General features: G+C 46.4%; 1 long non-coding RNA gene across 1 annotated transcript; it reads left to right on the top strand.

Annotated features, from left to right (window-relative positions):
* Positions 1-3,761: 3,761 nt before the first annotated feature.
* Positions 3,762-4,382, top strand: LOC103640493 (uncharacterized). The gene is made up of 3 exons (XR_559648.3): positions 3,762-3,994; positions 4,122-4,185; positions 4,277-4,382. It is a non-coding gene; the product is annotated as an uncharacterized lncRNA (long non-coding RNA).
* The last annotated feature ends 8,615 nt before the right edge of the window (positions 4,383-12,997 follow it).

Below are 12,997 nucleotides of genomic sequence, written 5' to 3'. Positions count from 1 at the left end.
CAAAAGACACTAGATATATTCTTTCATTCATCAAACAGTAACTCAAATGGCAATGGAACCAATGTTCAGAGAACCACTAATTCCCCAGGGCAGGATAATGACTCTATTAGTCTCACAAGCAAGGAGGAGTACTTGGCACCTGATGCTGGAACAAGTGTTTCCACAGGCCAACAGGATTTCTTCCTACATGATGAGATCTGTTTTATTCCCGAACAACAACGGAGTTTAGACAACGATACTAAAGAGGCTGTCCTAAGCGACCCGTTAGGTGGAACAAAGTCAGATGATGTGTCTTACAGTGCAAAGGTTTGTCTGAATTAAAATTTCCATTATTTCACAGCTAAGAAAATTGGGTGGTTTTTTTTTGTCCATGTCTTCATGCACAAATTCAGCACGTGAAACTTGCTTTTCATAAGGTTACGCCCACTACGAAGTTGGATGAACCTGATCCCTTGGTCAGCCCGAAGGTTGTGTCTTCATCAAGTAAACCTGACCAGCAGTCATGGATTGATGGCTACATTTGTTCCATCTGTGGATTTGAACTGCCTTCGGGCTTCGAGGAGGAGAGGCTGGAACATTCAGATTTTCACCTGGCTGAAACACTCCAGCAGGAAGAAGAAGTGGACGGCACAAGACACATCTCAAACGAGAGGTATCTATCTATGTCTTGGCATTCGCTCAGATATGTTGTTTTTCTGCTGCTGTTACAAACTAGGCTGTTGAATTGTTTTTTTACTGGTGTAAGCTACTCTAGCATTTGGTAGGACTTAGCCTCGTCCGTCTGGTGCCATTCTTGTGCTATACATAATACATGCTTGTTCTTTTTTCCCATTGTTTTTATAACTTATAGTATTATTTTATGCTGCCACAGTAGTATTGCCTTTATTTCATTCTCCTGACATTATCTATACTACTATATTAAGAGAGTAGTGTCAGCATCCACACCAAATGTGCCCCCGCTCCCGCGATCCTCGCCTCCGTCCCGCGTATCCCCTTCCTTCGTTGTCGCGAAGCCCTGCCCCCGCTCGCGTCCGCCGCCGCGTCACCCCCCTGGCTCAGCCCCTCTGTGCCCTCGTCCGCGCGTCCCCTCCCCCTCCCTCGCAGCCCTAGCCCCCTCGCGTAGCCGGGCGGTGATCCCGCGCCCCCCTCCCCCTCACCACCAACTCGTGATACCCATCCATGTGAAGCAGCCACAAAATTAGGGTTTCGTCCTCGATCTGGTCGAACCCCCCTCCTCCGCTGCCGCACCCTATGTGCCATCCTCCGTGGGCGAGCCGCAACAGGGCCCTTGCTGCTCGCTTCTCCCCCCGTGGGGGATCGGATGCCCATGTGGAGGGAGCGCGAGAACAACAAGTGCCAGGAGCGTCGCCGCCAAGATCTTCGCAGGCCTCCGCGCGCACGGTGGCTACAAGCACTAGACAATAACGAGCTGCTTAAGGCGCTATGCAACTAGGTCGGCTGGGTCGTCGAGCCCAATGGCACCACCTACCTCAAGGTATGCCGCTGTCGTTCCCCCGCTGGCAGATCTCGTCTCTTCCCGCAATCACGAAGCCACAGCTTTCTAACATTGTCGATAACATTGTCGAGAGGATCTAGGAGTACGTCTTCCCTGTATGCTTGATTCAGTCCCCTATCAGAGAATACATTATTCATTTGTGTCAATCCCGACCTGTATGCTTGATATCATAGATCAATTTTGCTGCCGATACATGATAGCTTAGGTAGCAGATGTGATAGATCACTGCGAGTTTTAGTTAACATGTTGGATATCATTATTCATAGATTAAATAAATGCCTTCCAGTGGTGTGTTTGCTTTGGCTGGAAAGTGATGGTTACATTATGCAGGTTTTTGTTGTTGTTGCTCTAAAAAAGTTTATTAATGCTAACAGCACCCCTAGAGTTGTTAGTTGAAGCAACTGTGCGTTAGGGTGGTCGATGTCGCGCGCATGCTGGTTGTGCACGAAGGATGGGACATGCTTGATCAAGCAACCGGGCGACACCTATGACGACTTCGCCAGCTCCAAGCCCGACAGCGAGTGCCACTACGTCGTCTTCGACTTGGACTTGAACAATTTTTATGCCTGTGGGAGCAGTGGCGTGAGATGTAGTTGCACTTTCGTGGGATGTGTGGAACACTGTTGATCAGTTTTATATAAGCAGTGGCAAGGTTACTGATCCGCAGAGCCTGACTTATGTGAGATGCTAGCGATCTGTTAATTCTGGTGTGAATAGCATTAATTGTTGGGCCATCCATAGAATTTTCGCCTGATAGATCTAGGTTAAAAATGGACCTGTTTATTCCTTCTGTCATCCCAGCCCATGAGTTTATCCCAGAGAGTTCTTTCTTGGCAAAAGTTTGAACCATTTAGTAGTTTCAGAAAAAAGGGCCATGAAGCAGTTCTCTCATATAGGCACATAAACCATGTTAATGCATGACCTGTCAGGTGGAAGAACGGTAGCAACATTTTTTTCTTCATTTTTCTGATATATAAAATAAGTTTTTTGCATCTATATAGCTAGGGTAAAGGGTCGTCTTTACCATAGTACTCTGGAAACAATGATTTATTGGAGTTTTGACTGCCATGTTGCATTCACACCCTGGCTCCTGATCCCTGCTGTCAAATTTATTATTCATTCCCAATCCTAGCCATCTGAGATTGTTTTGCTTTCCACAAGAAACTGATATCTGAATTGGGTCCTTTGTTGAATGTTGATGTTACTCCCCCTTTTAAAGTTCCTGTCAATTTTTGCAAACGAGAGGTCAAAGACTGATGAGCTTTCCTGATATGCTTGATGATCTCTAAGTTTTCTAGGAAGTTTGCTTTCTCTCATTGCCTTTTTCTTACCATACAGGCTTATTTAGTATTTTGCCTATTGTAGGTCAGTTTGAGTGCATTTGCATTCTTGTTCTCTGAGTTGGTTCAGTACAACCAGACTCAAGTTGACAACATTACTGAGCTAGAACGGAGGTAACTCTATTGTGTATCTATTTTTCTGATCTTGTTTGATGAATCTGTATTGAGGTTGATTGATTATTTTCTACCATACCCCTTTGTTTATTTTGCTCTAATTGATATGGGGATATGTGGGCGTAGGTGTGTAGCTCTTAGTAGTCATCGGATGCTACTAACTTGTACCCAGATCAGATAAATTCTTTCAGTACATTGATTTATAAATCTCTCTGCGCTACATCTGTTGGTTTTTACTTATAGAAATAGCTTAGAACCCTGCTTTTAAAGGACAACGTATTGCAACAGAGTATGGCCACAATGACCCTGGCTGGGGATGCTAGCTTGCAAGTAGAATACCGACTGACACTCGCAAACATGAAGAATCATTTGATCAGTGTGGTCTAATAGAAAGAAAATAGTTGCATTTGCATCAAAATTAATTAGGGCTCTAATGACAGCTATTTCTAATTGTTTCAGTTACGTTATTACTTAGTTCTCTGTATTTCCTATTTGTTTCACTGAGATCAAAATTTTGATATGTAATTCCATTTTTTCTATTAGGTCCTTACTATTTTAAAGACAACTAACTATATACTATTTCAAAGTTTTATGTGTTCTTTGAAAACAACTATCAATACATCTGTATGTACTAATGTATCTTTAAAGTTTCATAGTTCTATCAGTGTTACTATGCTCCCTTGTAATTGTTACATGCACCCTATACGAGCGGGGGAAGAGGAGGAGCGAGGGGAGCAGCAATGGCGGAGGAATTTGCGGCCCAAGCGGAAACGGAATTGGGGAGCAGATCATCGTGTTTCCAAACTACTTTCCTTTAGACAAATAGAACAATAATAAACTAATATATGTCCATTGATTTAGAAGAAATAACTTGATCCTCAATTTCATTTTGCAGGCTAGAATAGTAGGTGGGACAGGCACTGATGGGACACCTATTATTGCAGGGATTGCAAAGTTCATGGAATTATGTTGTTCAGGAAGCTATAATTGTTATCAAAGACATCTTCAGACGCTACCCTAACACGTGAGTTGCTTCTCAATTAATTTGTTGTATATTTTTGGACTATCAATCTATAAGAACTCCATTTCTGTTCTGCACAAGAAATGGTGTGTGTATATGATAATTGTTTTGTTCTCACTTAATTTTACAGGTATGAGTCTATCATTGCTACGCTTTGTGAAAGTCTGGACACTTTAGATGAACCAGAGGCTAAGGTCTTAGTCAACGCACATACCTTAGTAATCTATTGTATTTTTGTTTAGATGCTTAATTTTTTTATTCACTTACGTGTCTTAATTTTTCTAGGCATCCATGATTTGGATAATTGGAGAATATGCTGAAAGAATTGACAATGGCTAAGGATTGTATTATGGTCACACATTTTTGTTTTTTATGATTGGATATTCCAGCAGTAGCTAATGGAGAAGTTAAAGATGTCATCTGACGCTTGTTTCCTGTTTTTTGTCCATAGAGTTCAGTTTACAAACACAGTAGTGATTTTAGCTACAATTGATGCATTCAAAAAAGCTGATGTGTACCTTTTGATTTCTTATTTGGTCCGAAGGTTAAAACTTCTTTTAGAAGTTTTCTTTTTCCTTTAGCCTATTAGATAAAATTTACAGCTTATTTCTATGTTTTTTGTTAGTTTAGGCACAAAAGGAGTTGTACCTTTTCAATGCTTATATTATAGCCACATTATTTTCTTATGCTCATTTTTATACATTTGCAAACTTGGAGACCTTCCGTTGATTCAGGAACTTAACAAGGTAGATGAAGGAATAAGGACTACATCAACATGGGTGAAATAATAAAGTTAATTGTGCATTAACTCAAAGGCAGCACAACACTTTTTGTTGGTTGACTGCATATAATAATCTCGCTTATCAGTTAAAATTGTGAATTTGCAGGGTATTTTTTTGGGTCGCTATCAAACATGTCAAGAATGAGTAATGTTGCAGATCTGCTCATGGATAGCTAGAACATGTCCATCAATTCTGCTCTTTAATTCTAATCTAATGGATATCACAAAATCTTGGGGACTTTTTTTCTCCATCAGTATGATAGCTAGAACATCTTCGACAGTTTTGTTGTCTTCATCAAAACACAGTTTTGTTGTCTTCATCAAAACAAGGTTACTTTCAATCTCTTTTTCCCCACTCTTCCTCAATCATCATTTTTTTCATTGCCTGATCTGGATACTTTCCCGTGCAAAGTCTGATCAAGGTCATTTCATCTAGGTAGTTTTGCAAGTTCTTGGAATTAATTACAATCTCCCCCTAAGAATAGTATCTGTGTTGGACTGTCTAAAGTCCCCTCAGAATGGTATTGTGTAAAGCTTGTTAGAAAACAGGGTTGTGCCAGTGACCCAGGTTACAAAAGGCAAGCAAATGTCATGTAGAATCTTGATTTTCTCAACTCATGATCTTGCAGAACCAATCAAACAGTACAAATTTATCTATTCCCCAGCTTCACTGGCCATTTTGCCGAGATTGAAAATGCTAAATAGTAAATACAAAGCAAGGCATCTGTTTTAAGTGAACCGAAGAGGTCATGGGTTTACATAAGAATGACCGGATATTAATTTGTGTCACATACTCAATTGTCAGTTGTGGGGGAGGGTGGTGGTCATGTTTTTGGGGTTATATGAGAGCGCAGAAAAGGTCACTGTGCCGGTGCTATATGCCTTATTAGGATTTATTAGGAGTACCACCGTGTTGAAACCTCTGGCAGTTGTTGCATTGCAGCTGGGAGCTCTTCCTTGGTACTTATGGTTGAATCTGTTTCCCATTTCGTAGCTCAATGAATCCATTTTTTTGCCAAATGTGCATCCTATAAATATATTGATATGTCTTCTAGGCTCTGGCCACTGACTTTCTATTCCCACTGATGGAGCAGGTGACCCTGTTTTGGTCGTGCCTGCTGTTGTTTGGTGCCATCGAGTTCTTCAAGTGGACGCAGCTCCTCTCGACATGGAGAGGAGTGGCATTCACTGCCGCAGGGATGGCACTTGTGACGGGGTCATGCACGTCTTCATCATGTTCTCCCAGGCTGAGCGGTCGAGCTCAGCCTAGGTGGCACGGAACCGGGTCAAGAAGGAATGAAAATGGAGGGTGGAGATGTGATTCTGGGCTCTATTTATGGGCAGCTTTCAAAATGACTTGATTCATATTAATGTATACAACACCAAATTCCAGACATTGATATGCTCTGAAATAGGATGCTCTGCTCCTCCTGTATTTGTGTGCAGGAAAGAATTTTAGGGAGTTCATTTTTGCCCCCCTCTTTTGGGCAGAGGAACTGTAGGACATGAACTTGATGTTGGTACATTTGCCCTATAGACATTGTGGAAGCCTTTCAGTAGTTCATTTATCAGTAAAGCTTGCATCTTTGGTCCATGTAGTTGTGCACCTTGTCTGTCACTCATCACAACGTTGTTGTGTTCTAACTGTTCTGTGATGAAAAGCAAGGGATACATTATGCTCTAGAAAGCAATAGAAATGTTTTGCGATTCATCACTTTAAGCCTCTGTCGGTGTTTTGGGTCCGACCGCACACCCGGGGTTGCCCCTCAAGATGTTTTTAGGAGTAGGACGGTGTCGACAACTGTAGCAAAATGGTTCGTGCCGATCGCACGAGGGACAATGGACAAGATTTGCAGGTTTGGGCCGCTTAGAAGTGCGTAACACCCTACGTCCTGGTGAGTATATGAGCGTGGTTACAAGAGGACTCTCTGGATTGAGGGCGCAGAGAGTTTATGTGGGTGGCTAAGTAAAATAGGGTCGATCGTTCTGAAGGGGTGCCCCCTAGGCCTTATATACTCGACCGTGGGGCAGTACACATGGATATGATAGCTACAAGTAGCTGAAAGATAGTAAACCTCTTGAGTTTATCCCTACGTAACCCTTGCCGACTTATCCTCGCATGGCTCTGTTGCATGGGGGCTTCAGCGCGGGAAAGTCGGGTCTCTGTTGCGATTTACTCGTTCGACGATGTGGGCCGTCCGGGTTTGCTCCAATCCAGTCTTACGTCTTCTCCGCTTCGTTGATTGTCTTTCCCCAGGCCCACGAAAGAACGACCTTACGATTTATTGGGCCTTTGGGCCTTTCGTGAGGTCTTTTATCTCTTTAGTGGACCCAGGGGATATCTATCCCCCACAAGCCCCCGATCTTTGGGTTGATTCAGAGGTAATCAACTCAAAGATCCAAGGTCCGAAAAATGACTTCCTGCTGTCTTCTCTTGCTTCGATCACTCGTTCGACCAAAGTTTAGTTTTGTGCTTGTGCCTTAGAGGTCGGCATTTTGAATTGTAGGATTCTGGACTTCATTGGGTGCACCGGAGGTGCACCCAATGGGTGTAGCCCCCGACCTTTGAGTAGATTTTAGAAGATAATCTACTCGAAGGTCTTCCCCAAAGATTATCTCCATTCGCGCTCCTGCATCTCGGTTGAGAATTGGTCTTTTCAATCTTGTCCCACGCCTTAGAAGTCGGCGCTATATCGGTTTAGAATGATAATCCATGGGGTGCACCGGAGGTGTACCCAATGGGTGTAGCCCCCGACCTTCAAATGGATTTTTTAAGGATAATCCATTCGAAGGTCTTCCTTTTGCTTGTAAAAATTGGCATGAAGCTAATCGCATTATGCTTTGGAGGTCAGCATTATGTCATCAAAATTTTGCTGCAGAGGTCAGCATATATTTTGTCTTTTAGCAGCCGAGTTTGCAATCCATCCATATCTTGCTAGGTAATGCAATTTATTTGCTTCTGCGACTTGATTGAACGTTTGATGGACGTTCTCTGTCTAGTCCTCACATCGCTTCTGTCGGTCATATCTTGTACTTTGCTGGCTATATTTGGCTTTCCTCTGATCCTTACTGATGTCTCATTTTTGTCTTGAGGTATTTACTGCGTGCCCTGCACGGATGTGACCATTTTGAAAAATATACTGATAATTCTTGGGCGTCCTTCCCCCCAATGGGTGTGGGCAAGGGACGGCTTGGTACGCTAAGTGTTTTAGCCGGCTGCTTCTGAGTAGTAATGTGATGGGACGGCTAGTGTAATCATATCCTTTGCGCTGTTGACTGGAGTCCCAATGGGTGTAGTGCTGCATGAAACGGCGTCCGCCGTCTGACGTGTCTTCAGATGGGTGGGAGTGCTTATTGAATGCCTTGCGACTGTTCAGTGACCGCGGTTGGAAGTGAGCGGTTGCCTTTCCTTTCTATAAATAACGCCCTTGCTCCTCTGGTTTTTTCACATCTCTTCGCTGTTCTTTACTGCGTCCTTCTTCTCCCCTCTGTCTGCTTCCACCATGGGCAAGGGTACCAAGCGCAAGCGTGAGCCCACTCCTCCGTCGGATGATTTCGGTGACTCGGAATACTCGGAGGAGGAGTTCTCCTTCGAGTCCGAGGGATCTCCGGCTCCCGTCCCTCCCCCGGCGTCGTCTGATGATTCAGACGACTCCCAGGGGATTGCCGCGGAGGTCTGGACGTATATCCGGGCCGTCGAGCGCTCCGGGCTCGAGGGCTCGGATGAGTCTGAGTTCTCCTCGGACGAGGAGGACTCGGACGGCGGCGAGGACGAAGATGACTACGACGACGACGGCGACGACGACGACGGTGGCGACGGCGATGGTGACGGCAGCAACGGCGGCGGGGGCGACGGCAGCAAGGGCAGCACCAGAGGCGGCAGCAGTACGGGCAGCACCAGAGGCGGCAGCAGCAAGGGCAGCACCAGGGGCGGCGGCGGCAAGGGCAGCAGCAGCAAGGCCAGTGGCTAAACGCCACTGGTCTTTAGATATTAGTATAGCGTAGTTAGAATAATGTAGTAGTAATGTGGAGTAGTATAGTGTAGTTTAGTAGTAGTAGTAATATAGAGTAGAAGTAGGGAAGCACCAACTCGCGAAGAGTTGGTTTGTAAACTTATTAACTTCCCCTTGATGAAGAACTGTCGTTGGTCCCTTCTCGATGACTCGCTTTCTCTGATTGTCGAACTGATTCTTTTGATATAGTAGATGAATAACTTGCGCATCACATTGACGCTTCCAGAAGTTGCTGCCGAGTAATATTGCAGTCGGTGTCGGCGTTTTAGAAGCAACGCCGAGCGATTGAAGGTTGACATCGGCGTTTTAGAAGCGACGCCGAGCGATTGAACATGCGATCGGCGTTTTAGAGGCCATGCCGAGTGACTGAAGGTCGGCGTCGGCATTTTAGAAGTAATGCCAAGCGACAGAATACGAGTTCAGCGTTTTGGAGGCAACGCCGAGTGATAGAAGGTCAGCGTCGGCATTTTAGAAGTAATGCCGAGCGATTGAATACGAGGTCGGCGTGTTAGAGGCCACGCCAAGTGATTGAAGGTCGGCGTCGGCATTTTAGAAGTAATGCCGAGCGATAGAATACGAGTTCAGCGTTTTAGAGGCCACGCCGAGTGATAGAAGGTCAGCGTCGGCATTTTAGAAGTAATGCCGAGCGATTGAATACGAGGTCAGCGTTTTAGAGGCAACGCTGAGTGATTGAAGGTCGGCGTCGGCATTTTAGAAGTAATGCCGAGCGATAGAATACGAGTTCAGCGTTTTGGAGGCAACGCCGAGTGATAGAAGGTCAGCGTCGGCATTTTAGAAGTAATGCCGAGCGATTGAATACGAGGTCGGCGTGTTAGAGGCTACGCCAAGTGATTGAAGGTCGGCGTCGGCATTTTAGAAGTAATGCCGAGCGATAGAATACGAGTTCAGCGTTTTAGAGGCCACGCCGAGTGATAGAAGGTCAGCGTCGGCATTTTAGAAGTAATGCCGAGCGATTGAATACGAGGTCAGCGTTTTAGAGGCAACGCTGAGTGATTGAAGGTCGGCGTCGGCATTTTAGAAGTAATGCCGAGCGATAGAATACGAGTTCAGCGTTTTAGAGGCAACGCCGAGTAATAGCCGGTCGCGCGAGTTATTTTGAGGATAATAACCGAGTGATGAAATGGCACGTCGGCTTTCTCGGAAATAACTGCCAGACGCCCACGTGGCATGCTGAGGTTTCGGGAATAACCGCCGGGTGATGACTGGGCACTTTTTGAAGCGGTATCTGGCTCAAGAATATCCCATAAGAGTTGCGCTTTTAGCCGCCTTTGCTTTCCGTGCCCTAGTTCTTGCATTTCTGCATCTGAATCTTCTCTGCCACTCGCCTCCTACTCTGTTCGCCAGTGAGAAGCAAGATGGCGCCCAAGAGAAAAACTGCGAACTCGTCTGCTGCGGTGATCCCCGCAATCGACCCCAACAGTCAGTTACCCTTCGCAGGTAACCACATGTCTGTTATTTCCGAAGCTGAGCTTCTCCGCCTCGTCTCCATCGGGGTTCTTCCTCCGCGGGAACTCTGTTCTTGGCGGATTTGCCACGGGACTACTGTCCCAACCGAAGATACCCACGAGTCAGTAGTTTACGCTCCTTTTCTTCTCCGCGGCCTCGGCCTTCCCATCTCTCCTTTTTTCCGTGGTCTTCTTGACTTTTATCATATCAACTTGACTCATTTGAACCCTAATTCCATTCTCCAAATCTCCATCTTCGTTCACCTATGCGAAGCCTACCTCGGTGTGCTGCCGCATTTCGGTTTATGGAAGTATCTGTATCACTGCCGCCCTGGGATGGCCGGGGGGCAACACCAGCTGGTCGGAGGTGCCAGTTTGGAGATGCGCCGTGGGCGGAAGACCGAGTATCTCGAGATTCCCCTCAAAGATAGCATTAAAGGTTGGCGTCTGGAGTGGTTTATAGTTGATAATTATGGAAATTCTCTCCCCTCCCGGTCAGGAAGACAGCCAGACGTTCGTACTCCGAGTTGGACTGAGTCTCCCACGGATCAGGAAGTGGCTGAGGCAGGCGTGTTGCTTACTGAAGTCGGATTACTAAAAGAGAGAGGTCTGACTGCCGAAGCTGTGGTAACAGATTTTGTTTTCAAGAACATTCAGCCGCTGAAAGACAGGGCCTATCCGGCATATCTGTATCGAGGGCTGGCCGACTCAACCCGGGTTACCAATAGGAGAATTCCTTCTGTTGACTTGGTAAGCCGACTTGAAATGATCCTCAGGGGTAAAGTTTCAAATGTTGGTGCTCCAGTGGCATACTCGGCTTGGAACCTACCTCCTCCCAAAGCTTTCACCCTTTTTGTGTCAAATCCGCCTGTGACTGATAGCAATTTGGGCCTTAGAGTGCGACCTTCTGCTAAAGAAGTCAGTACTTTGGTTGCTTCGCTCGGGGAGATTCCTGATGATGAACGGCAGGTTTATTTTGAAGTGCCTCTGAACCCTAGTGATGCAGACATAAATGACATGCTTGATCTGTTAGCTGAGGATTCGTCCGATGCTGCTCCTGATGGCACGTTGGCAGTAGTGCCCCTTCCAGAGGTTGATACAACTTTGGATGTCCCGAAACCTGTCAGTACTCGCCCGAGACGCCCTAGCCGAACCAGTCAGCCTGAGCCTTCTGCTGATGAGCAAAAGAAGAAGAGAAGACGCCTCCGGCGAGTATCCAGCTTTGACGAGGACGCCAGTACCTTAGCTCCTGCTGCTGAAGAAATGACTGCAACTGGCCTTGCTGACATTGAACCCAATGGGTGTGCTCCACCTGCTGCTGACCCCAATGAGGATGTTGTTTGCGCTGTTGCTGTGGAAGATGAGGAGGAAGAAAATGAAGCTCCATTAACTCGGAAAAACAGTCGGCAGTTCGTCGCCAGCGGTGGAAGTAGTGGAGTTCCTTCTCCTGCTTTGTCTGCCCTTATTGGTCTGCAAGAACTGTCCATGGCCAACTTTGATCAAACTCTAGAGGATATGGTCCCGGAGAATTTGTTGTCAGAGCCTGTGGATGTTGATGCAACAGAGACTTGTGCTGCCATGCCCGATGCTGGGTTGAGGTCATCCCGTGCCTCGTCGACCTTAGAGCATGATCTCGAGGGTCGGGATGCTGATTTGGATTGTCCTGGTCCCATGGAAGTAGCTGAAGGCCCGTCAACCTTAGAGGTGGTTACGGCAGAGAGCTTGGACCCCTTGAATGGTACTGACACGCGCCCAGCCCCCGAGGATGTCGCCGGGGAAGGCTTAGCTCGGGTGAAGAGTGTAAGCCACTGCCCAGCCCCCGAGGGTGTTGCCGGGGATGATCCGGCTCAAGTGGGCAGTGTCAATTTTGACCCAGCCCCCGAGGGTGTCCGAGCGAGGTCTCCTTCCTGCACTTCCATGGACGTTCATGCGGGTTCACCTCCACACTCTGGCGGTATGGTGGTGGCCCAAACTCCGGATCAGCGGGTCGCTTTAGAGGGCAGCGTCCCCACTGGTCTGGCGTTAGGCTCTGTTGAATGTACTGAGCTCGTTCCTGCTGGTCTGCTGCAAGCTGCTTCGGGTGGTGGTCTGGCACCTGGTTATCAGCTGATTTCTCCTGACTTGGGGATCCCTTCGCTCTTTTCCAACCTCCAGGTGCTGTGCTGTGCTTTAGTTTGATCTTTATGTTGCATGAATTGTTGTCATTATGTTCATCCGCTCTTCTTATCAGGCTTTGGTGGATGGAATGGCCAGCCAGCTGAAATCGCAGGGTGCTTCCATCCCAGAAGTGGCTTCATCCCTTGAGCGTTGGAATCCGGTGTTGCTTCATCGTCGTGTATCCGAGTTGGAGGCAATTAATTCCGGTTAGTGCCCTTCTTCTTCTTCTTTGCCTTTGTTCGTGGACTGTTTTACCTTCTGTCCTCATTTCGTTTGATTACCTCTTGATAGGGATGACTCGGCAGATTGCAGTTCTTGAGGAAAAACATTCCCGAAATCAAGCTGAAATGGCTCAACGGTGTGCTGACTTCGAAGAGAAGTATTCTCAGAGCCAGACTGAACTGAATCAGGTCTCCGCTGCTTTGGATGATGCCAACACTCTGAGTTCTTCTCTTCATGCTCGGCTTGACTCTGAAAAGGTAACTTACAAAATCGTGCTTTGCCTTATTACATGCTTGGATTCTGAATGAGTTGATTTTTGTTTGTAGGAAGAAAAACGTATCCTTGCTGCCTCTCGCGACAATCTGGA

This window comes from Zea mays, chromosome 1, assembly GCF_902167145.1.
Source record: "Zea mays cultivar B73 chromosome 1, Zm-B73-REFERENCE-NAM-5.0, whole genome shotgun sequence".
Taxonomy (NCBI): Eukaryota; Viridiplantae; Streptophyta; class Magnoliopsida; order Poales; family Poaceae; genus Zea; species Zea mays.
Note: the sequence above shows the minus strand (reverse complement) of the source record. Positions and strands in the feature narration are given on the sequence as shown.